This window comes from Acinonyx jubatus, chromosome B3 (genome assembly GCF_027475565.1).
Source record: "Acinonyx jubatus isolate Ajub_Pintada_27869175 chromosome B3, VMU_Ajub_asm_v1.0, whole genome shotgun sequence".
NCBI classification, from domain to species: Eukaryota; Metazoa; Chordata; class Mammalia; order Carnivora; family Felidae; genus Acinonyx; species Acinonyx jubatus.
Genome location: NC_069386.1, coordinates 44,354,917 through 44,374,790, shown reverse-complemented (window position 1 = coordinate 44,374,790; position 19,874 = coordinate 44,354,917).

Genomic DNA, 19,874 nt, shown 5'->3' with positions numbered 1-19,874 from the left:
TCTTGATTCCTCTAGCTTTGTTCTTCTTTCTCATGATTGCTTTGGCTATTCAGAGTCTCTTGAGGTTCCTTACAAATTTTAGGATTATTTTTCCTAGGTGTGTGAAAAAGAGTATTTGAATAGGGATTACATTAAATCTGTGAATTGCTTTGAGTAGTATGGACATTTTAACAATATTCTTCGAATCCATGAACATAGAGTATCTTTGTGGTTGTTAATGTTGTCTTCACTTTCTTTCATCAATGTCTTACAGTTTTCAGAGTACAGGTTTTCATCTCCTTAATTAAATTTATTCCTAGATATTTTGTTCTTTCTCATGCAATCGTATTAGAATCGCTTTCTACGTTTCTATTTTGTTCTTAGTGTACAGAAATGCAACAGATTTCTATATATTAATTTTGTATCCTGCAACTTTACTGAATTCACTTATTCTGACAGTTTTTTTTTTTTTTTGGTGGAGTCTTTAGGGTTTTCTATAGATAGTATCATGTCATTTGCAAACTGACAGTTTTACTTACCCCTCAGATGCCTTTTTTTTCTTCTTCTTGTCTGATTGCTGTGGCTAAAACTTCCAGCACTGTGTTGCTTAGCGGCGGTGAGAGTGGACATTGTTGCCTTGTTTCTGATCTTAGAGGAAAAGCTTGCAGGTTTTCACCATTGAGTATGATGTTAGCAGTGTATTTGTCATATATTTCCTGATTATATTGAGGGGTATTCCTTCTATACCCACTTTTTTGAAAGTTTTAATCATGAATGGATGTTGAGTTTTGTCATGCTTTTTCTGCATCTATTGAAATGATCAGATGATCTTTATCCTTCATTTTACTGATGTGGTGTATCATGTATCGTTGGGTAAAGGTTTATCAATTTGGTGTATCTGTTCAAAGAACCAGTTCTCAGCTTCATTGATTTTTGCTAATATTTTTAAGTCGCTCTTACGTGTGATCTTTAGTATTTGCTTCCATCTACCAATTTTGGGCTTTGTTCTTCTTTTTCTATTCCTTTTAGGTGGAAGGCTAGATTGAGTTTTGTACTGTTTCTTAAGGTGGGCATGGATCTATAAACATCTCTCTTAGAACTGCTTGTGCTGTATCCCAAAGATTTTGAAGTGTAGTGTTTCCATTCTCATTTGTCTCCAGGTATTTATTTCTTCTTTCATTTCTTTTTTGACCCATTTGCTGCTAAGTAGCATCGTGTTTAGTCTCCATGTGTCTTTCCTCCAGTTCCTTTCTTGTAATTGATTTCTAGTTTTGTATTATTGTGGTCAGGAATGATGCTTGATGTGATGTCAGTTTTCTTAAATTTCTTCAAACTTGTTTTGTGGCCTAATGTGATTTATCTTGGAAAATCTTCCATGAGCAGGTGAAAAAAATTTGTATTCTGCTGTTTTGGGGATGAAATGTTCTGAATATATTTGCTAAGCCCATCTGGTCTAATGTGTCAATCAAAGCCACTGTTTCTCTATGGATTTTTCTGTCTAGATGAACTATCCATGGATGTAAATGGGGTGTTAAAGTCCCCTGCTCTTATTGCATTACTGTCAACTTCTCCATTTATGTCTTAATATTTGCTTTACGTATTTAGGTGCTCCTATGTGGGTGCATATTTACAACTGTTAGGTACTCTTGTTGAATTGATCTCTTTATCATTATGTAATGCTCCTTATTGCTTATACAGCCTTTGTTTTAAAGTCTGTTTTGTCTGATAGAAGTACTGCCTCCTCAGCTTTTGTTTTTTGTTTTTTTTTTTTCCTTTGTGTGGGATATCTTTTTCCATCCCTTCAGTTTCCATCTATATGTGTCTAGGTGTGAAGTGAGTCTTTGTAAGTAGCATATAGATGGGTTTTTAAAAAGTTCATTTTGCCACACTATATCTTTTGATTGGAGCATTTAAGCTGTGTTTAAAGTAATTATTGATGTGTATACTGCCATTGTGTTAATTGTTTCCTGGCTGTTCTTGGGGTTCTCCTCTCCTCCTTCTTGTTCTCTTTCCTTGGGATTGGCTTTCTTTAGTGTTCAGCTTGACTCTCTTTCTCTCCATTTTTTGTGCATCTCTTTAACATCCTTTATATATGGCAGTTGATACTAAGGTGATGATCACTTAAGTTCAAACACATTCTACAATAACTACTTGAAAAATTTTTTTTAAATGTTTTTATTTATTTTTGAGACAGAGAGAGACAGAGCATGAGCAGGGGAGGGGCAGAGAGAGAGGGAGACACAGAATCCGAAGCAGGCTCCAGGCTCTGAGCTGTCAGCACAGAGACTGATGCGGGGCTCGAACTCACTGAGTGTGAGATCATGACCTGAGTTGAAGTCAGACGCCCAACCGACTGAGCCACCCAGGCACCCCTACAATAACTACTTTTTAAACTCTTTCCTCCACATTTTGTGTATATGATGTCATATTTTACATCTCTTTATTATGTACATCCTTTGACTAATTTTTGTAGATGTAAATGATTATACTACTTTTATGTGTAACCTTCGTACGAGCTTTATAAGTGATCTAAGTGATCTACTAAGTGATTTTCCTGCTGTATGTTTTTCCTTTCATACGCTTCTTCCAGTGATGACCTTTTCTTTCCACTTGAAGTCCCTTTAACATTTCTTGTAGGACTGGTTTAGTGGTGACAAACTCCTTTAACTTTTGTTTGGGAAACTATTTCTTCTTCAGTTCTGGATGATAAACTCGCTGGAGAGAATATTCTTGCTTTATGATTTTTCTTTCAACACTTTGAAAATTTCATGCCATTCCCTTCTGGCCTGACAGTTTCTGCTGAAAAATCATTCTGTGGCCTTATGACGATTTCCTTGTACATAGGTGTTTGCTTTCTCTTGTTACTTTTAAGATTTTATTTTTGGCCACTTTAATTATTATGTCTTGTTGTGGGCTGTTTTGAATTTATCTTGTTTGGTACTCTCTATGCTTCCTCGACCTTGATGTCTCTTTCTTTCCCAAATTCGGAACGTTTTTAGCTATTATTCGTTCAAGTAAGTTTTTTGCCCCTTTATTTATCTTTGCCTTCTCCTTCTGGGACCCCTAGTATGCAAATGTCTTGAAGTTGTCACAGAAGTCACCCTATTCTCATGTTTAAAAAATATTTTTTCTTTTTGCTGCTCAGCTTGATTGTTTTCCATTACCTTGTCTTCCAGCTCATTGACTCATTCTTCTGCCCCCTCTAATCTTCTATGGATTTCCTCCAGTGTATTTTTCATTTCAGTCATTGTATTCTTCAGAACTGTCATACCAGTTCCGACTGGTAACTTTTTATATTTTCTATCTTTGTTGAAGTTTTCAGTGGATTCACTCTTAAGTCCAGTGAGTATCTTTAATTCCATTACTTTGAACTCCTTTTTAAAAAAATTTTTAATGTTTATTTATATTTGAGGGAGAGAGTGCGTGAGCAGGGGAGACACAGAGAGAGAGACAGAGACAGAATCTGACATAGGCTACAGGCTCTGAGCTGTCAGCATAAGACCAGCACGGGGCTCACACTCGCCACCTGTGAGATCATGACCTGAACCCAAGTCGGATGCTCAACTGACTGAACCACCCAGACGTCCCTCCGTTACTTTGGACTCTTTATCAGGTAGAGTTTTTCGTTCGGTTTTGTTTAACTCTTTTAATGTAGCTTTATCTTGTTTCACTTAGAAAGTATCCCTCTGTCTCCTCATTTTGTCTGATTCTCTTTGCCTCTGTATATTGGATTAGGTCATCTATGCCTCTGGGTCTTGAAAGTAGGGGCCTTATGGAGAAGGCACCCTGTGGTGGTTTGTAGTAAAATCTCCCCCGGTCACCAGAATCAGGCACTGTGGGCATGTCCCCTGTGTGGGCTGCGTTTCTGTTGTGCCTTCCTGTTGAGCATTAGCCACAACTGCTGCTGGCACTCTTATGGGCAGGGCTTATCTCCCATGTGGCTGGGCTCAGCCCTACTGCAGTCACTGTGCCTGTGCTTGTGGGTGGTGGGGCCAGCCCTCAACCTGGCTGTGTGCAATGATTGGTCACAACCACTGCAGATGCACCGGAGAGGAGGGCCTGCCCCAGGCATGGCTAGGTGAGAGGCCTGGCAGTAGCTACTTTGGGCAACACTGGTGGTCGGGTTAGCTCCCCACCTCCCTAGGGCAGGCGTTGCTTTTGGAGGGGCATCAGTCCTGGCTGGGGCTGCCCATTGCGTCTTGTGGGGCAATAGTCACTTTGGAGAAATTCTGGTCTCAACTGAGGGTGCCTGCCAGGGGTGGCAGGGTGGGAACAAGCTGGGGTGGGGAGATTGTATGAGATGGGTTTGCAGGGGAATGCTGGGGTGGGGCAAACAGTGCTGCCAAGGGAGATGGAGAGTGTCAGAAGTGGCTTCTGCAGGCATCTGGGTATCTAGGTGAAAGGAGGCCACGTGTCAGCACTTCTGTTTCTGGAAAAATCTTCTATAGATCCTTGTCTCTCTGGCACATATCCTAAGATTGCCAATAAATCTCATTCACACGTAACCCTGGTGCTTTTCAAGCTTCTATTCCTGTGCTGGGTCTCCTGCCGTTGCCGGCTCTTTAAAAGCAGGGACTTGGTTTCTCATAGCCCTGTGCCCTCCTGGAGTTAAGCCCCACCGATTTTCAAAGTCAGGCACTGATTTCCAGAATCCGTGTGTGCTGCTTACCCGTCTGGGGTCTGGTCCCCTTGCTCCTCTGTGGTTGTGGTCTCCCTCCTACTTGTTAGCAGCCATACCTGTGGTCTGGTTCCCTTCCTGCCTTTCCCGGTGTGGCCTTGTCTTTACGACTTCAGCTGTGGAGAACGTTTCCTGCCTGCCTTCAGATCATCTTCAGAGCGAGGTACGATACCTGCAGGGGTCGCCTCTGTGTGTGGGAAGCGGTACATTCCGGATCCTTCTACTCTGCCGTCTTTTCTCTCTCCTCAATTTCTTATTCTCCTTTCTTTAGTATAAAGAAGAGTTAGCATGCTTTTTTTTTTCACTTGACTGTATATCCTAGAATGCGTTCCACCTCCGTAGGGAGGTCTTCCTTGGTCCTTTTGACAGCAGCAGCGGATCCATTTTGTTGCTGAACCATAGTGCAAACCTCTCCCTTTGGCCATTTACGTAGTTTAAAGTATGTTGCACTCATCAATAATACCGCGCTGACTAAACGTGCACATTATTTGGAATTGATGGGTACGTACCTCCAGTGCCAATTCCTATGAGAGTTGTTGGATCAGAGCATAAATGTATATGTAGTTTTATTAGCTATCTCCTGATTTCCCTCCACAGAGGTTATGCCATTTTGCTGTCCCTCTAGAAGTGTTTGAGAGCACCTGTTTCCCCACACCTCACCAGTATATGTATTATCAAGGTTTGGAATTATTAATTAGCATTGTTCTTATTATCAGTGAAGTGAAATACCTTTTCGCCTGTTTAAGAGCCTTTTTTATGTCTTTTTATGATTTTTCTATTCATACCTTTTGCATATTTTCTATTCAATTTTGGTCCTTTATTCCTCTATTTTAAAACGATTCGTTTATTCATATTGATCTTGAGTTGTGACATATGTGGGAAATATTTTCTTTCCATGTCATTTACCCTTTTGCTCTGCTTTTGGTCTGATTTTCCTTATGCAATGCGTTTTATACTTATGTATTTAAATATATCAGTCTTTTTTTTTTTTATGGCATCCAGACTTTGAGTCTTTATTAGAAAGTCTTTTTCTATGCCCAGATTATCTAGGAATTCATCCGTGTTGTCTTCTACCATGGTATAGTTTTCTTTTGTTAAAGTGGATCTCATGTTTAAAAAATATTTCTACTAAGGTATAATTTATATATAATGAACTGCTCAGTTCTTCAGTGTATTATTCTCTCAGCTCTGATGAATGCAATCAAGGCATAGAACATGTTCATCACCCTCCCCTTGCAAAAATGTCAGAATTGCTTTGTGATCTGAAGTCTCTCCCTGCCTATGCCTATTTTTGCCCTCTCCCCTTTCTGGGCATTCCCCCCAATAAAGCTCTTGTATGTTTAATTTTGTTTCTGTGTTTTGGAGGACTAAAATGGACATAGGTGGTAACAGAAGTGGAATGTGGAAACAGGTGCCTGGGGACCCATGGGCAGACATTGCATTTCTCTTCCCTCCGCCATGGGTTCTGCAGGGCTAAAGGTCCTGTTCCCACTGGGGATGTGCTCTTGCCAGGACACAAAGCTGATCACCTGCCTCTGTCACTAGGACACTTTGAGCTGCTCACATCCTAATCCTTCTCCTAGTGAGAAGCGGAGCCCTCATCTTAGCAGGAATATTGACCCCAGTCATCAGAAGATCTCAGAGCTGCTTTCACAAAATAGGGGCAGGGAGGAATATGTGTGGAAACTTTTTTTTTAATGTTTAGTTTTGAGAGAGAGGGGAGAGAGAGAGAGACAGAGAGACAGAGACAAAGGGAGACACAGAATCTGAAGGAGGCTCCAAGCTCTGAGCTGTCATCACACTGCCCAATGTGGGGCTCGACTTCACGAACTCACGAGCCATGAGATCATAACCTGAGCTGAAGTTGGATGCTTAATTGACGGCAGACTCACTCTTCGTGCCCACTACGGGATTTGTCTAATAGGCAGCTTTGACTTGGGGACTTGTTACCATGCTGGTCAGAAGTTTGTGGACTGGTGCTCTTTCTACATAACCCTTCCTTCCCTCTTCCTGTTGACAAGTGTTGGACCTAAATTGCTGTCTGAAAGCACCTGCTGACTTCTGGTCACTCTCCCTTTATCCCTCATAGGTGCTTTCCCCAGTCATCACCTTGTATGCTCAACCCTGAGCCTGCAGCTCAGAGGACCTGACCTGGCACTTTGAGGTCACTGGAATTGACCACCTGATTCTCCTCTGTATTTAAAATTGCCCCTCCCATAGGGCCTGGAGGCAATGTCATTTTTTACTCTTTCATTCCTAAGCATAACTGTCCCTGTCTCCAACTTTCATGAGGATAATTAGCCTCCCTCCCCAGGCTCCTCAGTGATTCAGACAGACAGCTGACCAATCCCTAACACCAGATGGGTCAGCACCCCAGAGTAAATACAGTGCGAGCTCATACCGAGGCCCCAAATGAAGAAGCCATGTTGCACCATTTGTGGAGAGCTTTGCCCAGAGGGCTCAGTTACTCAGCAGAAGGCTCATGCTCTCTTACAGAAATTGCAAAAAAGCTCAGAGAAGCTATTTCCTAGAAATCAGGGTTCCTACATTATTCTTTCAGGAATCTGTGCAATTATGCCAAGTTAGGGGCCTACCCCAGGCCAATATACTTTTAATTACAAATATACAAAGGGTTTATATTCTTGAAGAGTATTGTATATATACAATACTATATCCATATACACACACACACACATACTTATATACACACTCATATACCTATAAACACATATATGTAATTGTTACACATGTAATTCATGTATGTATAATTTACATAATTGCATAGAAAATACCCCATATACAATATAGAATGACTGCTTTATAGAAATTTTACAGACATCCCCTTTCTTTTGTTCTCTTCATATCCTGACAGAAGAATATCAGACACTTCACAAGGGCGATAATACGGTCTGACTACTCAATCTGCAACCAGAAGGATAAAATGTATCTTCTTTCAACACTCCGCCCAGACACATTCTCAGAATATATAGAGAAGGTATTGGACTTAAAATGTAGTCACATTTTTGTGTTACAAATTTGAAAGCTTTGACTTTCAAATTTGCAAGACTCAAGGCATTACTCTAACCAAATTATGCCCCTTTTGGAAAGCAGCGAACACAGAGAAGGAACTAAAGCTGCTTTGCATAATACAGCTAGCTATTGGCCATATTGTGAGAGGGAGGTAACTTGGAAAGTGTGAGACAATTGGGAGACACATTCTCTTTCTCCTTTGAGATTTACACTATATTGTCTCAGAACTATTATTTCTCTGTGTTCTGTGCTGGACTGTTGACAGAAGAGAGCGGGGTGTCTGAAAATTACAACTGCAGAGTCTATCCCTGAAGGATTGGGGGTGAAAATGGGTATCCCCCGAATATCCTGCCAAACCACATGCTCCAGCATTTCCACCTCATGCTCTCCGAGGTATGATTCCGGATCAGACTGTGGAAAGTGTGCCCCAAGTACAGGGCAGGGGGTTCTGGAGTCAGATCAGTCCCTACTAGTAGAAGGCCTTGGCATTTTGGATGGAAGGCAGAGGGGATAGGAGGTGAGTAGGAGATCTAAATTAGGAGTTGGGGGCGGGGGCCTTCATAAGGAGTTTAATTTCCTGGGCACATAGTTTTAATCATACCCCTTCGACACTGAATTCCTTTGGGTTTCTTCCAAATCCTTCCGTGTAGTCTGATCTACCTGGAGGATATTGTGGGGTGGTTTCTTGGCGGACAACGAGGTCAACCTTCCCCTGGTGCCTGAGGAGAGGGAAGTGGAGCTGTAGGCAGTGGCTGGGGGTGGGGGTAAGGAGGGATGCCCCCCAGGACAGTCAGGGACAGGGCTGAAGAACTACTCACAGGAGAGTTAGCAGATAGAAACTCTGACTTCCTGATATTTATCAGGAAACAAGAGAACCGAGTCTGGAGGCTGTCAGTAGTGGTCTGCACAGGGTGAGGAACACCAGTAGGAGACCGTGAGCCAAAGAACGGAGCTGTTGACTATAGTACTCTGCACGATTGTCCTATGACACTAAGCAGGTCTGCCTGTGCCATGTTTTGCTGTGGGACAAAAAGAGGCCCAGAATGTTACAATATTCTGAGATTGCTTTATAAGAACTGCCTCCCTGGAAGGAAGGAGAGAACACCTCCGACGGTCGGGCGGTCCCACAGACAGAGTGTCTTACCACATCAAAACATAGAACTTCTTTTCTTAATGATTATGACCTTAGATCCCTTCAGAGTGTCCCCTGGTTTCAGCAGAGGAGAAAGATAACACTGAGATAAAGCAAACAGACGCTATGCTACCCCGTAAGGAAAAGGTGGCCCCTGTAATTGTAAGTCAGCAAACTTGAAAAGGGCTCTTTGAAAAAGCAATTAACGTGTCTTTGAAAAAGCTTACACTGTTAGTCAAGTAAGTCACCAGGGATCTATTTTATTTCTAGCCGTTTATCTCTTTCTGTAACCACTCACTACTCTTATCTACTCAAACTGCTATATTATTTTAGAGGGGCCAATTTCTTCCTCTCAAGTAGCAATCTCTTTCTATAGCTCCTAGACGAGTGTTAAGTGTGAGTAGCAGGGACACTATGAAGAATTGTCTGTATTAATTTGAGGATATTTACGAAAAAATAATAGAATGCATATGATGTAGTATTAAGCCGCAGATTAAAAGCAGAAACATGTCGCCACCTTTACCTATCTGGAAGCTGTCAATAACTATTTGTGGTACTGAATTAAGAAATGGTCAAAATTTTAAGTAAAAAGAAGCTGATAGTGTAAAATTTACTTCGGGCAGTGTTAACAATTCTTTATTTTTTATTTGACCAATATGAATGAAATGCACAGCGGAATCAAGGGGCTGGGCCTCTTCTTGTAGGAGTATTTGAAATAGATGGGGGTCAACCGTTCTTTTCACATAAGATGTATTAGCTGTCAGCACAGAGCCCAACAAGGGGCTCGAACTCACAGACCATGAGGTCATGACCTGAGCCAAAGTCACACGCTTAACAACTAAGCCACCCAGGTGCCCCTAATTATTGTAGTTTTAAAAATCCTATTTTATCGGGGAGCCAGGGTGACTCAGTTGGTTAAGCATCCAACTCTTGATTTCAATTTAGGTCATGATCCCAGAGTCATGGAATTGAGTCCCTGGGTGTGGAGCCTGCTTCAGATTCTCTCTCTCCCCCTCTCTCTCTGCCCATCTTACATACTTGTGCTTTCGTGCTCGCACTCTGAAAAAAAAAAAAAAAGTCATGGGGAGCTTGGGTGGCTCAGTCAGTTGAGTGCCTAACTTCAGCTCAAGGTCATCATCTCACAGCTGGTGAGTTTCAGCCCTGAATTGGGCTCTGTGCTGATGGCTCAGAGCCTGGAGCCTGCTTCAGATTCTGTGTCTCTTCTCTCTCTCTCTCTGTTCCTGCCCTGCTTGTGTTCTCTCTCTGTCTCTCTCAAAAATAAATAAATAAACTTAAAACAATAAAAAGAATCATATTTCATCAATTCTGTTTTTAAGTGGCAGAGCCTGATGTGGGGCTCGAACTCATGGACTGTGAGATCATGACCTCAGCCATCTGAAACCGAGACTCAGATGCTTAACCTACTGAGCCACCCGGCGTTCCCATATATTTCATCAGTTCTAAGATACATGTTTTTTCCCAGTTTAAGACCTCTTAGCATCAACAGTATTCATTGATCCCTGTTGACCTCCTACAACCTGCTGTAGCTAGCATGTACAGGACATGCAGGTAAACCTGGGCATCACTATTCACATTGTCTCTTGGACAGAGTTAGGTACTTGTTGGAAAGATACATATTGAGTTTAGTAAATTTACCATTGTAACCACTTTTAACTGTACAGTTCAGTGGCATTAGGTGCATTTGTATTGTTGTATAACCCTCACCACCATCCATCTCCAGGACTTTTTCATCATGCCAAACTGAAATGCTCTCCATTAAGCACTAATCCCGTTTTCATCTCCTTCCCATCCTGGTAAGCACTGTCCACCTCCTTTCTGAATTTTGACTCATCTAGGTAACTCATCTAAGTGGCTTCATACAGTATTGGTCCTTTTGTGACCGGCTTATTTCACTTAGCATAATGTCTTAAGATTAATCCATGTTACAGCATTTGTCACAAGTTCCTCCCTTTCTAAGGCTGAATGAAATTCCATTATATGTATATGTCATATTTTGTTTATCCATTCATCCCCTGGTGATTTACAATGCTTCTTAAAAAGCAGCTTGACTGAGATATGATTGACATACAGTAAACTCAGCACGTTTCAAGTATACTTTCTCCTCCTCTGCACACATACGTACATCCATAAAGCCATCACCACTGTATGGCATTACAAAAAGGTACAAGGGCATAGATCACATATTAGAGAAGCAAATGTTCATCGTTGGAGGAATGACCCAAATCTGATATTTTCTTGCCAGGCACCAACAAAATATTTTGTTTATTTTTTTTTATAGAATCTTTTTTTTTTACTGTTTAGTTTTAAGAGTGAGCATGAGTAGGGGAGGGGCAGAGAGCGAGGGTACAGACGAGCTGTAGTGGGCTCCATGCTGAGAGCAGCGAGCTCAGTGCGGGGCTCCACCTCATGAACTGTGAGATCATGACCTGAGCCGAAGTCAGATGTTCAACCGACTGAGCCACCCAGGTGCCCCATGTGAGAGATTAGAAAGAGGATTAGCTATAAGGCCATAACAACTTGTTACAGACACTTTCCTAGGCCAAGCACTGAACCCAAAAGCAGGAAGAATTGCCAAATTCTTCAGAACAAGTTTCAAAGCAATGACTTGTGTGACTAATTCATGCATCATTATTGAGCCGTCATTAAGGAGTTGATCAGTCATCTTTTAGGAGCTTCCTATGGATTTTGAACAGAAGTTGCTCAATTTCCAGAGACGAGTGATTGAGTTGGGCCCCAAACTAAAACTACAAATGTAGTCAACTACGAAATGCTACCTAAACCCTTCAGTTCTTCAACAGCCTCAAAAATTATACTGTCAGTGTTAACGGTTCCAGGGAAGGCAAGACGCTGAGCACTGGCATTTGAGCCGAAGTAAGTGTGAAGGAGCTCTTTAAGCAAAAACATTCTAAATGACCAGAAAGCTCTGTCTGGCTTTCATGGCAGCCTTTGTTCTTCCTCGGCGGGTCATCAAATAACAAGAGATCCTATGACCAACAGTATCTTCGATTCAAAGAAATGTGGCAATTAGGAAAAGACATGAAAAGTAGCTTCAAGCTTCTAAGTGAGACATTTCTGGTGGTCATCTCCTTCTTGGGAGGCATGGGTCTCCTTAGCCCTCAGTCTCAGGAGAACACAGGCAGAGCCAATGCGGGATGATGGGATTGCACCTGGTCTAAAGGTCCACCTGTTCCACCACACCTACATAGTCCTATTTACATAGTACTACTAGTCCAAGCTGATATATTGAAATACATTTTTTAAAATGTTTACTTTTGAGAGGGGGAGAGAGACAGCGTGTGAGTGGGGGAGGGGCAGAGAGAGAGAGGAAGACACAGAATCTGAAGCAGGCTCCAGGCTCTGAGCTGTCAGCACAGAGCCCAATACGGGGGCTCAAACGCCAACAGCGAGACCATGACCTAAGCAGAAGTCGTCCACTTAACCCGACTGAGCCACCCAGGCGCCCCATACATTTAAATAAATTTAAATGATCGCTTCAGACTTGACTTGAATTTCCCGTGGTCTTAATCCGTTCCTTTTCACAGGGCTTTTTCGCCTGCCTTGTCTAGGCAGAGGTAAACAGTGGTTCACCAGAAATGATCAGGGCGCTTGTGACAGAGACTTCCATGTTTATTTTGCACAGGTACAAGTAAGCATTGCCTGAGAACTGGATTTGGCACATTGTGTGAAGTAAGAGGAGTAAAGTTAAACAACCGGCTCTTCATACCTTTCAGCTACTGAATAAAAGAGCTCAGTCTCTCTCACACACCAGTGTACGCTTACTGCCTCCCTTCCCATTGCCGGGTTTTATGCATAGCGCTCGAGAAAGGTGGAGGGTGTGTAGTTCTATTTAACCCTTCTCCATTCTGTGACAACTGTGCCATAGAGAGTGCGAGGTAGCAAATTGCCTGCAGAAAAGTGGTCTTGATAAGATCAGCTCAGCGAAGAAAAAGAAAATACTTGATTGAACTTATCAGATTCTACTTTTTGAGAATAATCCACACTGCGTTTCATTGATTGAGCCTCTATGACTGTGAAGACATTGGGCCTTGTTAATATGCAAAACTCTAGGAAACAGTTGGTTTGCTTTTTTTATCCTTTCCCACCCTCTCCTCCCCTACACCGCCACTCTGGAGACCAGGAAACTAAGCCTCAGAGGAATTAAGCAACTTGTCCAGGATCTCACAGCTGTGAAGTGGGGACTGGGTGGTGATTGATGGTTGTTTTATTGCCATAAAGTAGACATATAACATTATATTAGTTTCAGGTGTACAGCATGATGATTGAAACTTGCATATATTGTGAAATTGTCACCAGAATAAGCCTAGCAAACTCCTGTCACCTCACATAGTTACAATTCGTTTCCCCAGAACTTTTAAGAACTCCCCTCTTAGCAGCTTTCAAATATACAGTACAATATTATTAACTCCAGTCCCCAGGCTGTATATTACAACCCTGTGACTTATAACGGGAAGTTTGTACCTGTTGACCACCCTCACGCCTTTCTCCCACCCCATACCTCTTGCCGGTGGCAACCACCAATCTATTCTTTGTACTCAAGAGTTAGTTGTTTTTTTGTTTGTTTATTCAAATTCCACATATAAGTGAGATCATACAGTGTTTTTCTCTGACTTATTTCGCTTAATATAATGCCCTCAGGTTCCATCTGTGTTTTTACGAATAGCAAGATTTCCTTTTTTATGGCTGAATGATCTTACGTTGTAGATAGATAGTAGGTGTTTTTCTTTTTTCTTTTTAAAATTGAAGTATAATTGACATACAATGTTATGTTTCAGGTGTAGGACGTAGTGATTTGGCAATTCTATATATTACACAGTGCTCACCCTAAGCGCAGTTACCACCTGTCACTATACAAAGTTACTACAATATTGGGGCGCCTGGGTGGCTCGGTCGGTTAAGCGTCCGACTGCAGCTCAGGTCACGATGTCGCGATCCATGAGTTCGAGCCCTGCGTCGGGCTCTGGGCTGATGGCTCAGAGCCTGGAGCCTATTTCCGATTCTGTGTCTCCCTCTCTCTCTGCCCCTCCCTCGTTCATGCTCTGTCTCTCTCTGTCTCAAAAATAAATAAACGTTAAAAAAAGTAAAAAAAAAAAAAAGTTACTACAATATTATTAACTGTATTCACCATGCTGTACTTTACATCCCTGTGACTGACTTAATTTTATAACTGGACATTTATACCTCTTAATCCCTTTCATCTATTTTGCCATTCCCACAACCCTCTGGAAACCACTAGTTTATTCACTACGCTTAGGAAACTGTTTCTGGCGTGTGTGTGTGTGTTATAGGTTCCACATATAAGTGCAATCGTGTGGTATTTGTCTTTTTTGTGTGTCTGATTTATTTCACTTAGCATAATACCTTCTAGTGCATCTATGTTGTCACAAATGGCAAGGTCTCATTCTTTTTATGGTTGAGTAATATTCCATTGTGTGTATAGATACTATATCTTCCTTATTCGTTCATCTATTGATGGACGTTTAGGTTGCTTCCATATATCGGCTATTTTAATTAGTGCTGCAGTAAACATAGGGATATATATATATATATATATATATATATATATATATATATATATATATATATATATATATATATCTTTTTGAATTAGTGTTTACGTTTTCTTTGGGTAAATTCCCAGCAGTGGAATTATTGGATCATATGGCATTTTCATTTTTGTTTTGTTTTTTTAAGGAACCTCGATACTGTCTCCCAGTGGCTACATCAGTTTACATTCCCACCAACATAGCATGAAGATTTCCCTTTCACTGCATCCTTGTTAACTCTTATTTTTTCTGGTCTTTCTTTTTATTATTATTTTAGGGAGAGAGCATGTACATGAGCTGGGGAGAGGCAAAGGGGGCGAGGCAGAATGTGAGGCGGGCTTCACGCTCAGTGCAGAGTCTGACCTGGAGCTTGATTCCATGACCGTGGGATCATGACCTGAGCCAAAGAGTCGGACACTCAACCAGCTGAGCCACCCAGATGTCCCTCTTGTCTTTTTGGTATTAGCCATTCTGACATGTGTGGGGTGATATCTCATTGTGGTTTTGATTAACATTTCCCATTGATTAAAGATGTTGAGCATCTTTTCATGTGTCTGTTGGCCATCTCTATGTCTTCTATAGAAAAATGTCTATTCAGGACCTCAGCCTCTTTTTTAATCAGATTGTTTTTTCATGTTGAATTGTAGTACTTGTTTACATGTTTTGGATATTAACCCTTCTTAGATATATCATTTGCAAATAGCTTCTCCCATTCAGCAGATTGTCTTTTCATTTTGTTGATGGTTTCTTTCATTGTGCAAAAGCTTTTTATTTTGGTATAGTTGTAGTAGTTTCTTTTGCTTTAGTTTCCCTTGCCTGAGGTGACATATCTAGAAAAATGATGCTAGGCCGATGTCCAAGAGATCACTGCCTATGTTTTTTCTGAGGAGTTTCATGATTTCAAGTCTCACATTTAGGTCTTGATTCCACCTTCTGTTTGTGTATAGTGTAAGAAAACGATCCAGTCTTATTCTTTTCTAGCTGTCCAGTTTTCCCAGCACCATTTTTTAAAGCGACTATCTTTTCCCCAGTGTATATTCTTGCCTCTTTTGTCGTAGATTAATTGACCATATAAGTGTGGGTTTATTTCTGGGCATTGTCTTCTGTTCCATTGATCTATGTGTCTGGTTTTGTGCTAGTACTACACTGTTTTGATGACTATAGCTTTGTAGTATACCTTGAAATCTGGGATTGTGGTACTTCAAGCTTTGTTTTTCTTTCTCAAGCTTACTTTGGCTTTCATGGTTCTATATAACTTTAGGATTATTTATTCTAGTTCTGTTAAAAATACTACTGGTATTTTGATAGGAATTGCATTAAATATATAGATTGCTTTGGCTAGTATGTACATTTTAACAATATCAATTCTTTAAGTCCATGAGCATGGTACATCTTTCCATTTATTTGTGTTGTTTTCAATTCCTTTCATCAGTGTCTTAATTTTTTTAAATATTTTTAACGTTTTTTATTTATTAATGAGAGACAGAGACACAGAGTGTGAGCAGGGGAGGGGCAAAGAGAGGGGGACACACAGAATCCGAAGCAGGCTCCACGCTCTGAGCTGTCAGCACAGAGACTGATGCAGGGCTCGAACTCACCAACTGTGAGATCATGACCTGAGCCGAAGTTGGTCGCTTAACCAACTGAGCCACCCAGGCACCCCAGTGTCTTATAGTTTTAAGAACAGAGTTCTTTCACCTCCCTGGCTAAATTTATTTCTAGGTATTTTATTATTTTTCATCCAATTATAAATGGGATAATTTTTTATTTTTTAAAAGTTTGAGAGAGAGAGTGTATGTGCAATTGGGGTGGGGTGCAGAGAGAAAGGCAGAGAGAGAATACCAAGCAGGCTTCTAGCTGTCAGCATGGAGCCTAATGCAGGGTTCAGTCTCACAAACCATGAGATCAGGACCTGAGCTGAAACCAGGAGTTGGACGCTTAACCAACTAAGCAACCCAGGCACCTCTATAAATGGGATTATTTTTAAAATTTGTCTCTCTGCTACTTTGTTATTAGTGTGTGGAAATGCAACCAATTTCTATATATTAACCCTGAAACTTTGCTAAATTCATTTGTTCTAATAGTTTTTTGGTGGAATCTTTAGGATTTTCTATATATAGTATCATGGCATCTGCAAATAGAGAGTATTGCATCCTTACCAATTTAGATGCCTTTCTTGTTCTCTTGCTTAATTGCTCTGGCCAGGACTTTGAATACTATGTTGAATACAAGTGATAAGAGTGTAAATCCTTATCTTGTTCCTGATGTCAGAGGAAAAGCTTTTAGCTTTTCACTATTGAATATGTTAGCTGTGGGTTTGTCATATATGGCTTTAATTATGTTGCACTATATTCCTCTAAACCCACTTTGTTGGGAATTCTTTTTTTGAAAGTATATCTCATTTGGTTTATCCATCTCTTTTGGGGGGGCTCTTTTTTATTTTATTTTTTATTTTTTAAAATGTACATCCAAATTAGTTAGCATACGGTGCAACAATGATTTCAGGAGTGGATTCCCTAGTGCCCCTTATCCATTTAGCCCATTCCCCCTCCCACAACCCCTCCAAGTAGCCCTCAGTTTGTCCTCCATATTTATGAGTCTATTCTGTTTTGTCACCCTCCCTGTTTTTATATGATTTTTGTTTCCCTTCCCCTTAGGTTCATCTGGTTTGTCTCTTAAAGTCCTCATATGAGTGAAGGCATATGATTTTTGTCTTTCTCGGACTAATTTCACTTAGCATAATACCCTCCAGTTCCATCCACATAGTTACAAATGGCAAGATTTCATTCTTTTTGATTGCCAAGTAATAGTCCATTGTATATATGTGTACCACATCTTCTTTATCCATTCATCCATTGTTGAACATTTGGGCTCTTTCCATACTTTGGCTATTGTTGATAGTGCTGCTATAAACATGGGGATGCATGTGTCCCTTCAAAACAGCACACCTGTATCCCGTGGATAAATGCCTGGTAGTGCAATTGCTGAGTCATAGAGTAGTTCTATTGTTAGTTTTTTGAGGAACCTCCATACTGTTTTCCAGAGTGGCTGCACCAGCTTGCATTCCCACAGACAATACAAAAGAGATCCTTTTTCTCTGCATCCTCACCAACATCTGTTGTTGCCTGAGTTGTTAATGTTAGCCATTCTGACAGGTGTAAGGTGGTATCTCATTGTGGTTTTGATTTGTATTTCCCTGATGATGAGTGATGTTGAGCATTTTTTCATGTGTCTGTTGGCCATCTGGATGTCTTCTTTGGAGAAGTGTCTATTCATATCTTTTGCCCATTTCTTCACTGGATTATTTGTTTTTTGGGTGTTGAGTTTGATAAGTTCTCTGTAGATTTTGGATATTAACCCTTTATCTGATATGTCATTTGCAAATATCTTCTCCCATTCTGTCGGTTCCCTTTTAGTTTTGCTGATTGTTTCCTTCGCTGTGCAGAAGCTTTTTATTTTGATGAGGTCCCAGTAGTTCATTTTTGCTTTTATTTCCCTTGCCTCCAGAGGTGTTGAGTAAGAAGTTGCTGTGGCCAAGATCAAAGAGGTTTTTTCCTGCTTTCTCCTCGAGGAGTTTGATGGCTTCCTGTCTTACATTGAGGTCTTTCATCCATGTTGGGAATTTTTATCAGAAAAGTTGAATTTTATCAAATACTTTTTTGGTATCTATTGAGATGATCTATGATATTTATCCTTCATTTTGTTATTTGGTGTATCAAAGTGATTGATTTGCAGATACTGAATCATTTTTGTATCCCTGGAACTTGATCGTGTAATGTGATTCTCTTAAAGTATTGTTGAATTTTGTTTGCTAATATTTTGTTGAGGATTTTTGCATCTGTGTTCATCATGGATATTGGCCTGTAACTTTTTCTTGTAATGTCCTTGTCTCATTTTAATGTCACAGTAATGCTGGACTCATAAATGAATTTGGAAGTGTTTCCTGCTCTTCTAACTTTGGGATAGTGTGAGAAAAAAAGGTATTCTTCAAATGCTGCGTAGAATTCATCAGGGAAACCATCTAGTCCTGGACTTTTGTTTCTTGGGAAGCGTTTGATCACTGATTCAGTCTCCTCACTAGTAATTGGTCTGTTCAGATTTTCTATTTCTTCCTAATTCAGTCTTAGTGGGTTTTATTTTTCTTGGAATTTATTCATTCCTTCTGGGTTGTTTAAATTGTTCATGTATAATTGTTCATAGTACTTATCAGATATTAGCTGAATTTGTTTACCAATATTTGCTTGCCAAATAGCTTGCCTCACAACTGCATGAAGATATTCAGTAATTTAAAGTATATATTGTTTCCAGTTTGTTCCATTTTATCCATTCTGTTCCACCCACATTATTGGCTACAAATACAAGTCACAATCATAGATACTGGAGATACATAATGAGTAAGATACAGTCTTTATTTGCAAGAAGGTGGCAGGCCAAACGAGCAAGGTTGCGGGGTATAAGTTCAGAGATTAAATGACTATCTAGACCACATTGTGACAGGTGCTAAAAGAGGTTGAAATTTTAAATTGGACAATCGTGGTTTTAAGCCTTCTCCTTATAAAACAAAAAGAAAAATTAATAGACACAAATATCAGGTCTCAGCCTAGATATTACCTCTTTCAGGGGCCTTCTCTGACCCACATATTTGCAACCAAAGAACCTATCAAAGCACCTTACACAAATCTAATACCTGCTTGTATTCTCCACTTGTCTGTTAAATTCCTTGAGGTAAAGGCCTACATTCGGTTCACCAAGAATATCCTTGCATCCACCACAGGTTGAATGAACGATAAATGTCAGCTTTGTGAGGATATCATTTTAAAAATATAGCACCTGGGGGCACCTGAGTGGCTCAGTCAGTTGGGTGTCCGACTTCGGCTCAGGTCACGATCTCACGGCCCGTGAGTTCGAGCCCCGCGTCGGGCTCTGGGCTGACGGCTCAGAGCCTGGAGCCTGTTTCGGATTCTGTGTCTCCCTCTCTCTCTGACCCTCCCCTGCTCATGCTCTGTCTCTCTCTGTCTCAAAAACAAATAAATGTTAAAAAAATTTTTAAAAAATGAATTTAAAAATATAGCACCTGTTTCCCTTGAATATCTTTTCCCCCCAAAGAACTTATTACTTTAAATTTAGATTTTTAAATGTTGGGAAGTAGCAAAACTCATTTTTAAAATGAAAAACCTATTAAAAATGTCACAGGGGTGCCTGGGTGGCTCGCTCAATTAAGTGTCTGACTTCGGCTCAGGTCACAATCTCATGGTTCGTGAGTTCAAGCCCCATAACAGGCTTTCTGCTGTCAGCACAGAGCCCACTTCGGATCCTCAGTTCCCAACCTCCCCGCCCCCTCCCCCCCCCCCCCGTCCTCTGCCCCTCCCCCACTGGCTCTTTTTTTTCCCTCTCCCTCTCTCACAAAGTAAATAATAAAATTAAAAAAAAAAACTTGCAGCTTAAAAAAAAAACATGTTCTGACGACACG